The sequence below is a fragment of the Antechinus flavipes genome, chromosome 6 (genome assembly GCF_016432865.1).
Source record: "Antechinus flavipes isolate AdamAnt ecotype Samford, QLD, Australia chromosome 6, AdamAnt_v2, whole genome shotgun sequence".
Classification (NCBI taxonomy): Eukaryota; Metazoa; Chordata; class Mammalia; order Dasyuromorphia; family Dasyuridae; genus Antechinus; species Antechinus flavipes.
Window position 1 is genome coordinate 228,727,520 of NC_067403.1, and position 14,697 is coordinate 228,742,216.

Genomic DNA, 14,697 nt, shown 5'->3' on the forward strand with positions numbered 1-14,697 from the left:
TTGCCGTATGACCAAGATAAGTCACTTAATCTTATTTGCCTCCGTTTCCTCATCTATAAAATGATCTGTGGGGAAGGAAAGGGCAAACATAGTTACTAAGGGTCTGTCTTAGGATTCAAACTCAAATCTTTCTGACTCCAAGCTTTACAGCAGAGTCGTTGAGAATTAATTAGTAGGGAATGGGGGGAACCAATATCTAGATTAAATAGAACAATCTCCCCCTTGATGTAGGCAAGCAATCTGGCAAGCAGCACTTATTAATCACTTATTCTGTGACACAAGATAATACTTAGAATGGAACTGAAAAGCACAGGGCATGGAGGAAGGGTGAATGGAGGGAGAGAAATGGGGGAGGATATGGGAGAGAGGACCGGGGGAAGGGACGGTGCCGACGTCCAGAGAATCGGAGATTTCTTATACAATAACGGAGAGTTCTCCAGGCTTTCTCTGAACCACAGCTTTGTCTACTGTGCCACCTAGCTGCCCTCCAGTTGAGCATGGCAGGAGAAGCAAGGGGCTGGATGCAGAACAGAGCAACCTTCTCAACAGATCAGAGAGGCCGCCAAACCAGAGAGATCTCTGGGACTCCCAGTCTTTAAGTCGCTGATTTCAATACTAATCACTTGCGAGTTCTGTCGTGGAGAAATTTCCCCTTCTGGGTCTCCACTGCAGAGTTAGAATGTTCTTTCCGAGGGCATCAGGGACAACAGTGCGGGATTACAGTCAGGAACCTGGGTTTTAACCCCTTGAAATGGCCGGGTTCTGAGCCGAGTCCAGTTTCCTGATCGGCTTCATTCTGTCCATGCAGAGGAGGATAAGGAAGAAGATGGAGTGGAGTTGGGGGGCTCAAAGATCCGTCAACTGTTTTCAAGTTTGTCAAAGCCTTATCTACTCTATGCAGAGTCTTGCATCAAACGCTGAGAAAACACAAGATTCAGATAAGAGATATTCCCCTCTAAGAGGTACAGTCTAGTCAGTGTCCCATTATCAGTCAGTCCATTTCATATTTATTTGTTAATTATATTTATAATTTAACAAATAATGATTTGTTAATATTAATATTTTTTTTATTTAATAAGTTCTGACTTTGTACCAAGCATTGTGCTAAGTCCTGGGTAACAAAGAAAAAACAAAGACAGTCTCCTTGTTTTCTAGACCCTTAGTGGGGAGAGGCAATGGATAGATAGATGTATTATGTATATACACACATATGTATATGTAAGTATAGATATATATGCATGTATATGCAGCTATATGTATATATACAAATACATGTTTGCATGTATGTGCATATGTATATGAGCGTAGATTTAGGTATACACACAATACACATGTGTGTATATGTACATGTGAATTCATATGTATGTATACACGTGGATGTGTGTTTGTACATACGTGCATGGGTATATTATGTATGTAGATGTACACGTGTGTAAATACATATGTAGATATAGGTTATGCAATGTACACTTATGTATGTATATGCATCTATGTAGATATGTATTGTAGATATATATGTATACACATACATACATACATATATATGAATGCATATGTATGTGTGAGTATATAGCTGTAGATATATATCTCAGAACGTACAAGATAAATACGGGAAGCCCTCCACGATCATTCCTCTCCCCCTTTGCTTTTGCCGTGCCCCTCCCTTTGACCGATTTCCTCCCTCCCTCTATCCAAATGCTCAGTTTAATCCCACTCCTCCCCAAAGACTTCCAGACCCCATTGTTCTCACCTGAACTGAACCTATTACAGCAAGGGTACTGATTTGTCAGTTAATCAATCTGTATCTAGCAAAAAAGTTACTTTGTGCTAAGCCCTCTACTAGGTCTGGGATAGAAAGACAGATCTCGCCCAGGAAGTTTTCCAGTCTAGTCTGGGGAAACAATGTTTACATACAGAGTGTATATACAATGAATACAAAATAGATACCGAATGACTCGGGTGGAAAAGCTTTAGCGGCTGAGATGGGAGTGAGGTGAGGAAGGACAAGGGAGAATCAGCAAAAGCTTCCCATAGGACGAGGCATTGGAACTGAGCTTGGAAGAAGGTGAAGGATTGTTAGAGCTGAAGGTGAGGACGGCATGCGTTCCAGGCAGGGGAAACAGCAGGAGCAAAAGCAGGGAGGTGGGAGAGAGAGTGCTCCGTATGAGGAACAGCGAGACCATTTGGATCACAACGTGCGTGAAAGGTAGGAAAGGCAGCTTGAGGTCAGATTGTGAAAGGCCTTAACTGCCCAGCAGAGAAATTTACACTGGATGCTAGAGATGGGTTTTCTTCCGGAAATCAAGAAGTGAATGTAGAGGGTACAAGAACAGAGAAACAGACAATTGGACCTAGGCTCAGAAAGGCCAGCCTCTAATACATAGTAGTTTTATGATCTTGGGCAAAGTCATTTAACTTTTGTCAGCCTTGGTTTTCTCACTATAACATGGAGGTCATAATAGCACCTACCTCCCAAGATTGCTGTGAGGATAAAATAATATTTATAAAGCACTTAAAAGTGCTATCTGAATGTAAAAGTGACAGGGAATGGAAGATCTCAGCTCTACATTTCAGAGATATGTTTGGTTATTTTGTGACTGTTTTTGATTTGTTTACTATGGGGTGAAGAAAAGCCTTTTAATTGACTGAGTCTACAATGAGTGTGTATACTGAAGGCACTAACCAGCCAAATCCATACCCTTTCTTGGTGGTGATTGAGGGAAGATATCCTGTAATTCTCTGGAGAGAAAGAGAATCAGAGAGAGAGAGAGAGAGAGAGAGAGAGAGAGAGAGAGAGAGAGAGAGAGAGAGAGAGAGAGAGAGAGAGAGGCAGAGAGAGACACAGAGACAGAGAGAGAGACAGACAGAGACAGAGAGACAGAAACAGAGACAGAGAGGCAGAAAGAGACAGAGAGAGAGATAGAGAGAGAAACAGAGAAAGAGAGAGAGAGAGAGAGAGAGAGAGAGAGAGAGAGAGAGACATGGAGAGAGACACACAAAGAGACAGAGAGAGACACAGAGATTGACACAGAGAGAAAGCATTCCATCTTCACCCTCAGCCAAGTGCTATGTGGTCTGGAAAATGTGGTATCTATGGTGCTTCTCTTCCAGTGTTTTTCTACTCTTTTTCTTTTCTTAGGTGAAGGAGAATTGGAGATAGATCTGCCTTGTTGTAAGCTTTGGAAAGTTGGAAAAGCCAAGATAAGTGGCTACCAGACCTGAGGAGCAATCTACTTGATCCAATTCAACAGTGAATTGATTGTTGGAGATGATAGAGTCTGTAAACAAAAGAGGAATTCAATCCATTAATGATACTGAATTTTAGTGTGCACTTGGTGATGCATTGTATATGACATTACAGTGTAGTAACTTATTTAGGTCTGAGTTTATTTTCCTCAGGGATTTAAGTCACTGAAGGTAAAATATGTCCTGATTTCAGGCATCATGTTTATGTTTCTGTTCTGACTATGTTTTCCTATTCAATATTTCTTTGCACCAGCTAATTATTTTAACTGGTTGGGAGATATAAGAGCCCTGATCAGTGGTCAGTAGTATTGAGTGGAATACACGAGAATGGGGGGTTAAGCAGACAGTATTAGTAAGATAAAGTATGTCCAGAATCCTAAGCGGCTATAGTCAGCTAAACTCTGGGGGCCCAAACCCATAGTGCAAATGGAAGTTGGAAGAGAGAACTTAGAATCTGCACAGGTGACATGTATATTCCTACCATCTAGCAGAATGATGGCCATAGTATAAACATTTATAAAAAGCCAATTGGCTAAATGCTTCCTATGGGAGGGATTTGAAAAACGAGGCAAACAGCAGAGGGCTGACTTCATTGCAAAAGGCCCTTTTGCATATTCACAATTTCTTCCCTTTGAGTATTTAAAAACACCTGCTTCTTTCCTAAGGAAGGGGAGACAGAAAAGAGACTTACGGCTTTAGATGAAAAGTGAAGCAAAACCAGATATATTGGGGTTGTAGGTAAATGTTAAATAATGGAAAGGATGAAAAAATTGGTCCTTTTGTGGATTCACATTGACTTGATTGAAATCTAGTGGTGAGGAGGAGGTGCCAAAGACAGGCAGATGGGAAAGACACCAATGCCCCAAGGCACCCTAAGGGCAAGTGTGTTCCCTTCGTTTACACAGCTGTATTGACACACTCAATAGAGACATTTTCCTCTATGGCCAGCTCTCCTTTTCAAGAGCGGGAGGAGTTTTGGCAGGACTGGTTCACCATCAACAATGAAAAAGGCCCAAGCCAGAGTTCTTGGGTTCCCTTTGGGTGCAGGGTTCACCCAATTCAGTGTCCTCTTCTCTTTCAAATACCGTAAAATTTCATGCTGTTAGGATATTGGGGTAGAGCAGATAGAGTGCTAGATTTAGGGTCAGGAAGACGTGGGTTCAAATTCAACTTGGATGCTTAAGACTTGTGTGACCAGTCCTGAAGTCAGAAAGACCTGAGTTCAAATCTGGCCTCAGACACTTAATACTTACTAGCTGTGTGATCCTGGGCAAGTCACTTAACTCCAATTGCCTCGGGGAAAAAAAAAAAGACTTGTGTGACCATGGGCAGGTTGCAATGTTTCTGAGCCTCTGCAAAATATGAATGATAATACCTAAGAGTTAGTGAAGTGTAGTGTGTAAAAAGCTAGTCTCTGATATACCTTCAAGCTTGTTTATTGACTGTGTGACTCTAGGTAAGTCATTGCAAATAATAAAGTGTTGACTAACCTTTTTGAGGGAGAAGTTTCTCACCTGAAGCCTGCTTATATTGATGAAACCACAAGCCCAGTCTCACCTTTGATATCTAGTTACGGGGAGCTCTGAAGTTCAAGTGAGAGAAAAGTAATTTCTAATGTGATATAAACATTAGCTATTATTATCTAAAGGTGTTAAGATTTCTTATTTTATCTCTAGAGAAGCATTTGCATTTTAAAACCGAATAGACTGGAAGTGGAGGAGAATAACCCTTCATACAAAGCAGAAAATACCAATTAGTGGGATTTTAGGCATTGATGATATCCTTCTGTTTTTAGAAGGGAGCCTTCCCTCTTCCAATAAAGCCTGAGATTCTGCCATTGGTGTTTGTATTATTCTACTTGAGATTTCCCTTTAAAACACAAATCCTCCTCCTATGAGAGACAGTGTGTGTGATATAACAGGAAGAATATTGGATTTTGAGAAAATCTGGGTTTGAGTATTGAATCTGCTATTTAACTTGTATGCGCTGTGGCAGATCACTTAACTTAACTGGGGCTCAGTTTCCTTATTTATAACATGAAGGAGTTGGACTAGATGACCTCTGATTTCTTCAGTTCTAAATTCTATGACTATATAAAGACTGACATGGGGAAAATGTCATGCAGGTTCTTAGGTCAATGAGTCAATAAGTAAGTAGCTATTGAGTGCCAAGCACTGAAGATAAAAAGAAAGGCAAAGGATAGTCCAAGTCTCTCTTCTAAAGTCAGAAATAAAATGTCCAAAGGCAGTCAAACTGTGCATACCCTTTGATCCAGTAATCCCACTACAAATTTAAGATTTCTATCTTAAAGAAATTATAAAAAAGGAAGAGGACTTCCGTGGACAAAAATATTTATTAGTAGCTCTTTTTGTGGAGGCAAAGAATTGGAAATCGAGGGGATGCCCCTCGATTGGGAAATGAATGGCTGAACAATGGTGGTGGATGGATGTAATGGAATACATTGTGCTGTAAGGAATAATGAGCAGGCAGATTTCAGAAAAAACTTGGAAAGGCGATGCATTGATGCAAAGTGAAATGAACAAAACCAGGAGAACATTGGACACAGCATCAGTATCAGCAGCATCAGCAACATTATGTGATGATCAGCTATTTTCAGCAGTACCGTGATCCAAGACAAGTCCAAAAGACTCATGGTAGGAAATGCTATCCAGAGAAAGAACATCAGTTCTGAAATATGAGTATAGATCGAAGCATACTATTTTCACTTTATTTTTTGTGGGTTTTTTGTTCTGTTTTTTCTTTCACAACATGGTTAATAGGGATATATGACCTATAATATATATGATCTGTAATATATTGTTTATAATCTATATGATCTATAATATATTATCTATAATTTATATTATATGTAATCTATATTACATTGCTTTCTGTCTTAGAAAGGGGAGGAAGAAATTTTGTAACTCAAAATTTTATTTAAAAATGAATGTTAAAAATTGTCTTTTTGAAAAAAAATAAAATGCTATCTACTGGAAAAATAAAATAAAACCAGAAATAAAGAGAGCATCCTAAGTGTGAGTTCTGGTTCTCTCTCAGATCCTTCTTCTTCCTCACAATGGTTGTGTTCACGTCATATGGAAATATGGGATGATACCTCTATTGTGCAACATAGATTGACCTTTGGTTCCCCTCTTGTTATAATTGCTGCATCATTTCTAAGAAGTCAAAATGAATTGGGAAGAGAATGGCACTGGATGAATGAGGACCCAAGTGCCAAATGAAGCTGCCAAGAAAATGTGAAGAGAAGGGTTCAAGTTGTGGCATATTTGGGATTTCTTCTGTCGAATTGCAAATCAATGTGCCTCTTTCACTGGGCAATTATATTTAAACACATCAGGGAATTCTAGCCTGACCATTTTCCACTCGGGCTACTAGGCAGGATAGACAGGTTAGGACATAGGGAGAACAGAAACATCCAGTGTGAAGTCTTGAAGACTCTGGTGGAAAGAGCCCTTGTTTAATAGCTGGCGGCTTCATTTTTATCTTTGTATCCCCATTGCTTAACTTGGTATCTTGAATTTTTTCTTCAATAGATCTTTGATCTATGTAGACAGCTCTATAGATCAGAGTTGGAAAGGACCTTTGAGTTTAACTAATACAATCCCTTCATTTTATAGATGAAGAAACTGAGGCACAACTGCTTGTTCTTTGTGACTCTCATGCATAATCTCCTTCTTTCCATGAGTTTATCACAGGAGAGTCTTCCATGCTTTCTTTTGTTATGGGGAAGAGACTAATAGTGTATGTGTACATCATTTATCCTTTCCTTTTGATAGATGTATCATCTTTTTTTGTTCATGTATTTATTTGAAGATATTTTTATGCTTCTTCTGTATAATTCTTGTTTAGAGGCTGCAGCCCATCATGAGTACCATATGCTTCTCCATTGTCCTTTGAGACATGTTCAGCTTAAGGTCTTTGAAGATGAATGTTTCATGACCAGCAAACAATCTGCCATGATAGAAAAAAAAATACTAGTATTAAAAAGCTGGTCTCATTCCTCAATCAATAATTGGTCAAAGAATAGGAATAAGTGGCTTTCTAAGGAAGTTTTCAATAGACATATAAAAATGTTCCAAAGCTCTAATAATTAGAGAAGGGCATATTAAAGACTGTTATAGGAGTCACCTGCTAGTGGCTGCTGGGGAATCTAATTCTGACCAGCAGAATAGATTCCTTCCTGTGAGAGGATGATAATGATACTAGGAGACTGAGAGGCAGTTGCATTCTCTGGCCTCCCTCCTCTTCCTTCTGCCTACAATTTATTTCATTCCCAATTCACAAGCAACATCTGTGTCAGCAAAGGCTGATTTGCGATTCCTTTAGGGGTATTATGATTCACAGCTGTGGGGGCTTTCAAAAAACTGATGCACCTCTTTACTTCACACCTAGATACTCTAGCAGGGGTCCTCAAACTACAGCCGCCGGCCAGATGCAGCAGCTGAGGACGTTTATCCCCCTCACCCAGGGCTATGAAGTTTCTTTATTTAAAGGCCCCCAAAACAAAGTTTTTGTTTTTACTATAGTCCAGCCCTCCAACAGTCTGAGGGACAGTGAACTGGCCCCCTATTTAAAAAGTTTGAGGATCCCTGCTAAAGTTCCACATCAGACACATCTAATCAACAAAGTTAACAATAAATGAAAATGAAAAAATGAGAGAGGCTTCAGAAAACCATTGCCACGTTTGGTGGTGTCAAAGGACTGGACACTAAGGAATTGTCTATCCATTAGGAAAGGGCTAAACAAATTATGTCATATTAATGGAACGGAATGTTATCGTTCTGTAAGACATGATGAGGAGACCATTTCTAAAGGCACCTAGGGAAGCTGGTATGTACTGATGCAGAACAAAGTAAGCATTATTTTATAATAATAACAAAATGGTGAAGACAAATAAGTTTGAAAGACTTAAGAACTCTGATCAATATAATGATCAACCATGATTTCAGATAACCTATGGTGAAATCTGTTATTTCTATCAGGAAGGTAATGAATCCAAGTTGTAGCTATAAATATGCTCATATCCATACATAAACACACACATAAAATACACATGTATGCATACATATCTACATATGTATATGTAGGCATTATATATATTTTTATTTGAATGGTATCAATATAATAATTAATTATGCTTGACTATGAATAGTTTTGTTTTGTTCAATGGAGGTAGAGAAAATAGATTTTTACTGATTAAAAAAACAAAATTGAAATTAAAAAATAAATTATATTAATCCTCTCCCTCATCCCCAAATGATGAGTTTTCATTTCATAAGTTTGGAGTCACTAAAAGAAGTTTGAAATTTCTCAAATTTAACTTAGTTTCTTCTCATATGATTTTGTGTGCTTTGATCATTGTTCAGTTACAGGATCTATTCTAAGATATATTGCCTGATTATTAAATAAATTGGGCTTATTGATATTGACTATTAAAAATTTGAAGAGGAGGATACCAGGAAGAACTCTGATGATGTTTTAAAAATACATCAATAAAAACTTACTTTTTATTTTCTTTTAATAATAGCATTTTATTTTTTCAATTACTCTTAAAGATAGTTTTCAAAATTCATTTTTGTAAGATTGAGTTCCAAATTTTTTCCTCCCTCTTTCCTCTACCTCTCTCCTCCCTAAAATAGCAAGCAATCTTTAACATATTTCCATATTAGTCATGTTGGGAAAGAAAAAAGAAAAAAGAAAAAAGAAGAAACCATGAAAAAGAAAAAAGCTAACCTCAAAATAATAAAAACAGGTGGGCTAAGGATGTCTTATTTATAACAAATTAATGTTAAATTGAATTTAATTTGTTACTTTTAAATTCAGAGATCAAAGATGGAAGAAGAAACTGGAGCATCAGATTATGAGGGAATTGCTAGTCTCTAAATAGCCATCTGGGGAGAGAAGATCTTTTAGCTTAGAACAGTGTCTCATACATAGGAAGCCTTAAAAATAATTTTTCATTCATCCTTGTCCTGGGTAGGCACAAGGTCTGTCAGAAGAAGATACAGCATTGTTTAATTCACAGTACAAGATATGATTGGGGATAGGTTTCCAAAGATGTTCACAGTTAAATTAGTTTGACATTATCATATCTAGAAGCAGCTAAACAGTTTTGAGTAAAAAGTCCCTACTTTGATAGGCCAGTGTGGAAAGTCAGCAGTTGGATCAATGTAATATAATCCTATCCCATGCACCACCAGATCAGGGCTTTTAAAAATATATGCTAACATTTTTGCAACTTGATACTTATATGTCATACATTTTTCACCACTTTGTGGTATAACTTCTATCAAAAAGCTCTTGGCTCCTCAAGGAAACCTTTCAGCAATTTCTCTGCAGCAGTGAACTGATCTTAAGTTGTTTTCATAAACCTTTCTGTTTTTTGAAACAGAGCTCATGACTCAGCCATTTGTTCAATGCTTCTTTGTCAACATATTGTTGGTTGAGCTCATGGGGATATCACCCATCATGGGCCTTTTTATTCTACTCTTGGATCTTAGCCATTTCACAGTCTCCGTCCAGAGAGCAGTAGGAGGATGACTTTTAACAATTGCATCCTTCTGCTATGAAATTATTATGGGAGCTACTCTGTCAGCATTTTGCCCCATTGTTCTGATTTCCACAGAATTCAGAAAGCAAATATAAGCAGACTTAAGACATGTTCTCTGAAGATCCAATTCAGTTCCAATTGATCAGTGAAGAACAGAACCAGCTGCACCCAGAGAAAGAACACTGGGAAATGAATGTGGACTGCTTGCATTTTTGTTTTTCTTCCCAGGGTATTTTTACCTTTCTAAATCCTATTTTTCTTGTGCAACAATAGAACTGTATAAATATGTACATATATATTGTATTTAAGATACACTTTAACATGTTTAACATGTATGAGATTGCCTGCCTTCTAGGGGAGGGGGTGGAGGGAAGGAGGGGAAAAGTTGGAACAGAAGTGAGAAAAATTACCCATGTGTATGTTCTGTCAATAAAAAGCTATTAAAAAAAAAAAGAAAAAAACAAAACTAAAAGAAAAATGTTCTCTGGAGCCTGCTTCCAGCTCATGCTTGCATTCCTTGCTTAATAATTTCTATTTGTCTCTTCCTTTGCCCTAACTGGTTCTCTAGATCAGGACTTCTTAAATTTTTTCTACTCATGACTCCTTTTCTCCAGAGAAATTTTTACATGACCTTGGATAGATAGGTACATAAAATAGATATACAAATCAAAAATTTATGATAATAAATCATAATCTCATGATCCCTGCATTCAGTTATGAGACTTCATATGGGATTGTGACCCACAGTTTAAGAAGGCTCACTCTAGGACTCCTTGGAGTTCTGGTTTGGAATTGGTTATATTTTTATAGACTTCATCCTTGATTTGAGGATGAGGCAATGGACATGAAAGTATTTTGTAAACTACAAAACAAGCTAGATAGGAATGGTCATTAAACTATATAGCACATAGAACATTATTGATATTCAATAGGAGAATTTTCTTGACCTAATTAAATAGACTTTCTGATTAACTGGGGACTAATGGGAAAACCTTTTTCCTTTTCAACTGTTTATTGAAAATCTTTCTTAAATATGCGAATCCTCTTTCCTGTCATTATTTCTCTTGGATTTGATTTCTTTTTCCACAAAATTAGGTGTAGATCAGGGTTCTCAATCTTTTGTATGTATGTATGTACCATGGATCCCTTTGGCAATCTGGCAAAGCTTATGGACCCTTATCAGAATAATATTTTATCTACATAATCAAAGGAAATTTTGGCTCTGCATCTAGCCTCTACTGTAACTGGGTATTTGTAGGTGGGCAGGTTAATGCCCCTTTCTGAAATCTCATGGAGATTTTAGAATTGGCTTCAGAGGGCAGAACCAAGAGTGGATACAAGCTGCAAAGGGGCGATTTTAAGTTTTGTTTTAGGAAAAAAAAATTCCTAATAATTAGAGTTGTCTCAGAGTAGAAAGAACTTCCTTGAGATGTCAAGGGTTCTAGGTCACATAACGAATAAATCTCAGAGGTAGCATTTGGACCCAGGTCCAATGTTCTTTCCACTGTTCCATGTTACTTCACAAAGTGAGAATGGCTTCTGTCACGAACCGGCTCTCTCTTCTAATTCTTTCCTGGTAAGATTGGTTGAAGTGTGATGAACATATTTATTATACCTGCCTTCTGCAGAATATCTAGAGGAAGTCACAATGGCAGGAGATTTTGGATCATACCAATTCCTCCCTGTGGCATTGTATACTTTGGCAGCTGGAGCTTGGGGATGTGCCTAATTTTTACTCTATTTTTGATGCTATCATGGGGAGTAACTGGAATTGAACACTCAGCATAGAAATTGAGACTTACAACATAAAGGACTGAGTCAGTTCTCAATAGGACTTCAGTAAGGGTTACTCCCCAGGCATGCTGGCAGAGATCTTCCACCTTTTCTTAGAGGGCTGCTCTGGATCAGGCAAGCATTTCCCCCTTGCTTACAGTGAGTTAACTATAGGTAATGCTGAAGCAGTCTCTTTCTTGCCTCCTCAATCTGTCTATCTCTAAAAATGGGTAAATTACAAGGTGTTTTTTTTATTCCAAGAATAATCATTAGTGCTTTATATGGAGCCCAGATAGATTTAGGGCAGGAAGAGACAGTAGGGATGATCTAGTTAAGCTCCCCTTACTTTCTACTTGAGGAAAATAAATCCCAGAAAAATTGTTTAGCTCAAGTTCACACAGATTAAATTTTAAAAATTAGGTACGGAGCCTTCTGTCTGGAGCTGCCCCCAAACAATCTATATTCTAGCGTATTCAAGCCTAGGGCAAATTACAGGGTTCTTGGCCATATCTGCCCACCTTGCCTCAGAGGTAAGATGAGAAAAGGTGACTCTCAACTGTAAAGGGCCATGTGGATAAAATATTTTCATAAGGACACAGATCTAGAGCTGGAAGGGCCTATAGATCAGCCTCCTCAGGTTAGAGAAAACAATTAGGGAAAACATACATACTCAGTGGGAAAATCACCCAACTAGTGAGTTGGGAGGGGAACTTGGTTTCTTACGCTAAATACATAATTCTTTCCATCCTATCGTTCTCATGAGAGGATTATAGCTCTAGAGCTGGAAGGTAGCCAGTGGCCCCTTACCTTTTGTTTTACTGACACTCAAATGTAATGAATGGCACTTGTACAGCAGCTAGTGGCAGGACTGGGACTCAAACCAGAGCTGGTATTTGAACCAGTCTTCTGTCTCCAAATTCAACATCCTTTTCACTGATTGACACAATTTCACCATTCTGGAGAGCAATTTGAAATGATGTCCAAAAAGCTATAAAACTGCACACCTTTTGTCTAGCAGTGTCTCTATTGGATCTATAACCCAAAGAGATCATAAAAGCGGACCCTCCATGGGCAAAAATGTTCGTGGCAACTCTTTTTGTAGTGGCAAGAAACTGGAAACTGGGTGGATGCCCATCAGCTGGAGAATGGCTAACTAAGATGGGGTATGTGAATAGAATGGAATATTATTGTTCTATAAGAAATGATGAATGGGCTGATTTCAGAAAAGCCTGGAGAGACTCACATGAACTGATGCTGAGTGAAGTGAGAAGAACCAAGAGAATGTTGTACATGGCAACAAGAAGATTGATGATCAATTGTGATGGACGTGGCTCTTTTCAACAATGTGGTGACTCAAGGCAATTCTAATAGACTTGGGATGGAAAATGCTAGAGAGAGAATTATGAAGACTTAATTTGAATTGGAGCATAATATTTTTACCTTTTGTTATTGTTGTTTTCTTACTTGTGGTTTTTTTTTATTTTCCCCCTTTTGATCCGATTTTTCTTACACAACATAACAAATCTGAAAATATGTTTTAAATGATGGCACATATTTCACCCATATCAGATTGTTTGCTGTTTTGGGAAGGGGGGAGGTAAGAAAGGGAAAGAAACAAATTTAGAACACAAAATGTTACAAAAAAGAATGTTGAAAACTATTTTTACCTGTATTTAAAAAAATATTTTTTATTTGAGGAAACTACAACATAAAAAAAGAAACTAAAAAAAAGACAGTATGCTTTGACTATACATGTAAAACCTATATCTAATTGTTTCCCTTTTCTATGGGGTTGAGGGAAGGGTTAGGAGGAAGAAAGGAAGAGAATTTGGAACTCAAAGTTTTAAAAATGAATGTTAAAAATTGTTTTTATATGTAACTGGGGGAAAACAAAATGTTAAATACATAAAGAAAAAAAAAAGACTTACTATGCTTAATAACCATAAGATTTTATCAACTTTTTTGGTCATTAGATTATTTTGTTGACTCTTTTTTTTTTTTTTTTTGAACTGAGGCAATTGGGGTTAAGTGACTTGCTCAGGGTCATACAACTAGGAAGTGTTAAGTTTCTGAGACCAGATTTGAATTGAGATCCTCCTGACTTCAGGGATTTTGTTGACTCTTACTGAGTTTTCAATCCAATAAAACAAATAGATCTCTTTTTTCAGCAGCTAGGTCACTACTCATGACTCATGTATCTGTGAGTTTACTTTTTTTTGGCCCTACTTAGTTAGTTTTGTTCAGTTTTTTTCATTTATGTTTGATTCTTTATGATTCCACTTAGGGTTTTCTTGGCAAAGGTACTGGAATTATTTTGCCATTTCCTTCTCCAACTCATTTTACAGATGAGGAAACTGAGACAAACAGGGTTACATGACTCGCCTAGGCTCTCACAGTTGGTAAGTATCTGAAGTCAGATTTAAACTCAGGTCTTTGTGCCTCCAGGCTAGTGTTCTACCCATTGCACTTTATTCCTAACTTCCATTTTATTGCATTCTAACCAGTATTTTAATATGTCAAAATCCATACGGATATCAATTTTATCATTCAGTTTGGATAATTTGGAATTGTCATTTTTTGTAATCATGTTATCTGCTTATTTATCCAGATCACTGATAAAAATTTGAGCAGAATAAGGACATGGGGCACTCCATGAAAGGTCTTCCTTCAGGTTGATATGGTGCCATTTTTTCCCTTTAAGTAAACAGAAAGAGACTAATGATTCACAATCTTACTGGCTTGGCTATTCTCTTCATTGCCTATTCTTGACATATTTTCTGTGTTTCTTGTTTAAGTAAATTGCACTTGACAAACTTATTAAGCATCTATTCTTTCAAGAAATTGGGCTAGGCACTAAGGATGCTAAGTCTGCCTTCTTTGTCTTTGACTCCCCAGTGCTTATCTCAGGGCTTGCTCATGGCTTACACTTGATTATTGAGTTGAAATGAATTTTAATTCTGTGTGGAAACCATTGCATGGGTTATTCATCCATCTATCCCTTGCTCTTATTTTGTGAGCTACCAATCTCTTCTTTTTTTTTTTTTCTTGGTCACACATATCCTTGATGATGGCAGCATGATGAGGTGACATACTCTCTGTGGTCTAAT